Below are 6,000 nucleotides of genomic sequence, written 5' to 3'. Positions count from 1 at the left end.
GAAAGTATAGGGGAGTGTGTGATGATGATCATATCAATCTTGGAACTACTTCCAACACACATCGGCACTTCACCCTTAACTAGTCTCTGTTTCTTCTGTAACTCCTGTTTCGAGTTACTACTCTTAGCAACTGAACCAGTATCAAATACCGAGGGGTTGCTATAAACACTAGTAAAGCACACATCAATAACATGTATACCCAATATACCTTTGTTTACTTTGCCATCCTTCTTATCCGCCAATCACTTGGGGTAGTTCCGCTTCTAGTGACCAGTCCCTTTGCAGTAGAAACACTTAGTCTCAGGCTTAGGACCAGACTTGGGATTCTTCACTTGAGCAGCAACTTGCTTGCTGTTCTTCTTGAAGTTCCCCTTCTTCCCTCTGCCCTTTTCTTGAAACTAGTGGTCTTGTCTACCATCAACACTTGATGTTTTTCTCGATTTCTACCTTTGTCAATTTCCGTATTACGAAGAGCTTGGGAATCGTTTCCGTTATCCCTTGCATGTCATAGTTCATCATGAAGTTCTACTAACTTGGTGATGGTGACTAGAGAATTCTGTCAATCACTATCTTATCTGGAAGATTAACTCCCACTTGATTCAAGCGATTGTAGTACTCAGACAATCTGAGCACATGCTCACTAGTTGAGCGATTCTCCTCCATCTTTTAGCTATAGAACTTGCTGGAGACTTCATATCTCTCAACTCGGGTATTTGCTTGAAATATTAACTTCAACTTCTGGAACATCTCATATGCTCCATGACGTTCAAAACGTCTTTGAAGTCCCGATTCTAAGCCGTTAAGCATGGTGCACTTAAACTATCAAGTAGTCATCATATTGAGCTAGGCAAACGTTCATAACGTCTGCATCTGCTCCTGCAATAGGTCTGTCACCTAGCGGTGCATCAAGGACATAATTCTTCTGTGCAGCAATGAGGATAAACCTCAGATCAAGGATTCAATCCGCATCATTGCTACTAACATCTTTCAACACAATTTTCTCTAGGAACATATCAAAATAAACATATGAAAGCAACAACGCGAGCTATTGATCTACAACATAGATATGCTAATACTACCAGGACTAAGTTCATGATAAATTAGGTTCAATTAATCATGTTACTTAAAGAACTCCCACTTAGATAGACATCCCTCTAATCCTCTAAGTGATTACGTGATCCAAGTCAACTAAACCATGTCCGATCATCACGTGAGATGGGTAGTTTCGTTGGTGAACATCACTATGTTGATCATATCTACTATATGATTCACGCTCGACCTTTCGGTCTCCGTGTTCCGAGGCCATATCTGTATATGCTTGGCTTGTCAAGTATAACCTGAGTATTCCGCATGTGCAACTGTTTTGCACCCGTTGTATTTGAACGTAGAGCCTATCACACCCGATCATCACGTGGTGTCTCAGCACGAAGAACTTTCGCAACGGTGCATACTCAGGGAGAACACTTCTTGATAATTAGTGAGAGATCATCTTATAATGCTACCGTCAATCAAAGCAAGATAAGATGCATAAAAGATAAACATCACATGCAATCAATATAAGTGATATGATATGGCCATCATCATCTTGTGCTTGTGATCTCCATCTTTGAAGCACTGTCATGATCACCATCGTCACCGGCACGACACCTTGATCTCCATCGTTGCATCGTTGTCGTCTCGCCAATCTTATGCTTCTACGACTATCGCTACCGCTTAGTGATAAAGTAAAGCATTACAGGGCGATTGCATTGCATACAATAAAGCGACAACCACATGGCTCCTGCCAGTTGCCGATAACTCGGTTACAAAACATGATCATCTCATACAATAAAATTTAGCATCATGTCTTGACCATATCACATCACAACATACCCTGCAAAAACAAGTTAGACGTCCTCTACTTTGTTTGTTGCAAGTTTTACGTGGCTGCTACGGGCTTAAGCAAGAACCAATCTTACCTACGCATCAAAACCACAACGATAGTTTGTCAAGTTGGTGCTGTTTTAACCTTCGCAAGGACCGGGCGTAGCCACACTCGGTTCAACTAAAGTTGGCGAAACTGTCACCCGCAAGCCACCTATGTGCAAAGCACGTCGGGAGAACCGGTCTCGCATAAGCGTACGCGTAATGTCGGTCCGGGCCGCTTCGTCCAACAATACTGCCGAACCAAAGTATGACATGCTGTTAAGCAGTATGACTTATATCGCCCACAACTCACTTGTGTTCTACTCGTGCATATAACATCAACATATAAAACCTAGGCTCGGATGCCACTGTTGGGGAACGTAGTAATTTCAAAAAATTTCCTACGCACACGCAAGATCATGGTGATGCATAGCAACGAGAGGAGGAGAGTGTGATCTACGTACCCTTATAGATCGACAACGGAAGCGTTGACTCTGGTTGATGTAGCCGTACGTCTCCACGGCCCAACCGATCAAGCACCGAGACTACGGCACCTCCGAGTTTTAGCACACGTTCAGCTCGATGACGATCCCCGGACTCCGATCCAGCAAAGTGTCGGGGAAGAGTTCCGTCAGCACGACGGCGTGGTGACGATCTTGATGTACTATCGTCGCAGGGCTTCGCCTAAGCACCGCTACAATGTCATCGAGGATTATGGTGGAAGGGGGCACCGCACACGGCTAAGAATATGATCACGTGGATCAACTTGTGTGTCTCGGGGTGCCCCTTGCCTCCGTATATAAAGGATCCAAGGGGGGGGTGCGGCCGGCCCTAGTAGGAGGCGCGCAGGAGGAGTCCTACTCCTACCGGGAGTAGGACTCCCCTCCCTTTCCTTGTCCAAGTAGGAGAGGGGGAAGGAGAGAAGGAAAAGGGGGGGCGCCGCCCCTCCCTCCTTGTTCAATTCGGACTAGGGGGAGAGGGGGCGCGCGGCCTGCCCTGGCAGCCCCTCCTCTTCTCCACTTTAGGCCCATGAGGCCCATTAACCCCCCAGGGGGTTCCGGTAACCCCCCGGTGCTCCGGTTTTATCCGAAACTTCCCCGGAACACTTCCGGTGTCCGAATATAGCCGTCCAATATATCAATCTTTATGTCTCGACCATTTTGAGACTCCTCGTCATGTCCGTGATCACATCCGGGACTCCAAACTAACTTCGGTACATCAAAACTCATGAACTCATAATATAACTGTCATTGAAACCTTAAGCGTGCGGACCCTACGGGTTCGAGAACAATGTAGACATGACCGAGACACGTCTCCGGTCAATAACCAATAGCGGTACCTGGATGCCCATATTGGCTCCTACATATTCTACGAAGATCTTTATCGGTCAGACCGCATAACAACATACGTTTGTTCCCTTTGTCATCGGTATGTTACTTGCCCGAGATTCAATCGTCAGTATCCAATACCTAGTTCAATCACGTTACCGTCAAGTCTCTTTACTCGTTCCGTAATACATCATCTCGCAACTAACTCATTAGTTGTAATTCTTGCAAGGCTTATGTGATGTGCATTACCGAGAGGGCCCAGAGATACCTCTCCGACAATCGGAGTGACAAATCCTAATCTCGAAATAGGCCAACCCAACATGTACCTTTGGAGACACCTGTAGAGCACCTTTATAATCACCCAGTTACGTTGTGACGTTTGGTAGCACACAAAGTGTTCCTCCGGCAAACGGGAGTTGCATAATCTCATAGTCATAGGAACATGTATAAGTCATGAAGAAAGCAATAGCAACATACTAAACGATTGGGTGCTAAGCTAACGGAATGGGTCATGTCAACCAAATCATTCATCTAATGATGTGATCCCGTTAATCAAATAACAACTCTTTGTTCATGGTTAGGAAACATAACCATCTTTGATTAACGAGCTAGTCAAGTAGAGGCATACTAGTGACACTCTGTTTGTCTATGTATTCACACATGTATTATGTTTCCTGGTTAATACAATTTTAGCATGAATAATAAACATTTATCATGATATAAGGAAATAAATAATAACTTTATTATTGCCTCTAGGGAATATTTCCTTCAACATCGTGTTCGCACATCAGATCAAGTCAAGCTCCACCGCATCATCGGGATCGACTCCTTCAACCTTCGACCACCGTCTTCTGCCACATTGATCCACCGCCATCGCTGTGGCATCATCTTCACCGAGACCTCCCCGAGCTTCCCTTTGATCTTGTGCCCCTCCCTTGCCCTTCTTAGAACTCGTGTGCATCGTCTAGCAACATCACCACTATCACCGTCCCGCGCTCGCCCCTGTCGCGTCCGGAATTCCGCTCCCACGCCCCTGCCGGTCCTCTCGCGCACCTCTGGTCGCCGTTGGCCGCCTCTGGTTGCACCCCTTGAATGCCAAGCCACGTATACCCGTGCCCGGCACTGCCCGACCGCACCTAGCCGCTCCACGTGCTGTTGCCTGTTGCCATCATTGCCCGCTGTGCTTTTACTGTCGACGCTGTCGTAGCTCGCTTCGCTGCCGCGCGCGCATGCAATGATCTTCGCCCACTGTCGTGCCGCGTCACCCCTCTTGTTGCAGCATGCTTCTGCCCCCCCTCGTGTGCTACCACTGCCATCTGCGTTGCTACTACTCCACCGCGGCCCCGCACGGCAGTCACCGCTCGCCCCACTCTCCCCGCCGATCCTCGCGCACCGGCGCTCGCCGGCGATGGCCAACCCTCCCCCTACCTCGCCGGCTCTAGGTAGCCGTGCCAATGCCGTTGTCGGATTTCGATTTCTGGAAAAACCCTTGAGGTTCGAACTATGGGGTGCGCACGAAGATCTCTCCCCCCTAGCTCACGCTCTCACCACAATCTCAAAGCTCAGCACATCAAACTCGCAGAACAAAGGACACAGGGTTTATACTGGTTCGGGCCACTGATGTGGTGTAATACCCTACTCCAGTGTGGTGTGGTGGATTGCCTCTTGGGCTGAGGATGAATGAGTAGAAGGGGAGAACAACCTCCTAAGGAGAGGTGTCCTTGAGCTCGGTGATCTTCTGTGGTTGAGGATGATATGAATGATCCCAGATCCGTTCTCTCTCGATCAGTTGCCTCCTACTGTGGTGGCTAATCCTATTTATAGTGGCCCTGGTCCTCTTCCCAAATGTAGGTGGGAAGGGATCCAACAACAGCCAAATTTGAAGGGAGACAACTAGTACAATTTATCCTGACTAAAGGTGGTCTTCGCCTGCCAAAGGCTCTGGTGGTGACACGGTCCTGGGCTCCGTGGTGACCTCTGTCCTTCCGTCCTGCTGGTCTTGGTCTAGTTGCACCAATATGGAAACCTTTTCCTGATGCCTCGGGACTCCTCACGAGCGCTTGCCTCCTTAGCACCAAAGAGGAAATGAGTAGACTGCGCGCGCTGGCGCCTGCCTGGCGCCCGCCTGGGCTTTGTCATCATGGCTTATGTCACAGGGACCTCGTGTGCTACCCCTCACCTTGATCTCTTCGCCCCTCGCGAGCCAGCCTAGTAAGGCTGCCCCCGAGGAGGTCTTGCATCCTCCGCCTCGTGAGGCACGGCCCCTGGCGAGGGTCTTGAGTGTTCGCTGCTGAAGATGGGCCGTACAGGGCCACTGGTGGAGCCACGCTGTGGGCCGCAGGTAGGCAAGTCTGGGTACCCCGGTTCCTAGGACGCCGACAGTAGCCCCCGGGCCCAAGGCGCGCTCGGACTTGGCTTCGAGGTGAGGCCAAGGGGCAACTATGGTGCGTTGCGGTCCCCAACAGCCTACGGTCTTGGTTGACGTGTGGCTATTGATGGGACGTGGGCTTCTTTGCTTCCCCATGCTGCCTCGGCAACTGCCCGACTTGCCGAGTCCCTGTTGCATGCAGAAAAAGGTTATTATTACCTTATATCATGGAGCCCGGCGGTTGGCCTCCCCCGTCGCCAATCTCTTCCTTCGCTTCTCCTGCTTCTTCTTCTTCCTCCTTGCTTCGCTGCTGCGCCGCGTCACCTATGGCACAGATACGGAGGTTCTCCGCCGCTAAGAAGGGGAAAAGCCCCCATGAAGAGCTTGGGCGTCTCCCGC

This window comes from Triticum urartu, chromosome 2 (genome assembly GCF_003073215.2).
Source record: "Triticum urartu cultivar G1812 chromosome 2, Tu2.1, whole genome shotgun sequence".
In the NCBI taxonomy this organism is placed as follows: domain Eukaryota; kingdom Viridiplantae; phylum Streptophyta; class Magnoliopsida; order Poales; family Poaceae; genus Triticum; species Triticum urartu.
This window is presented reverse-complemented; position numbering follows the sequence as displayed.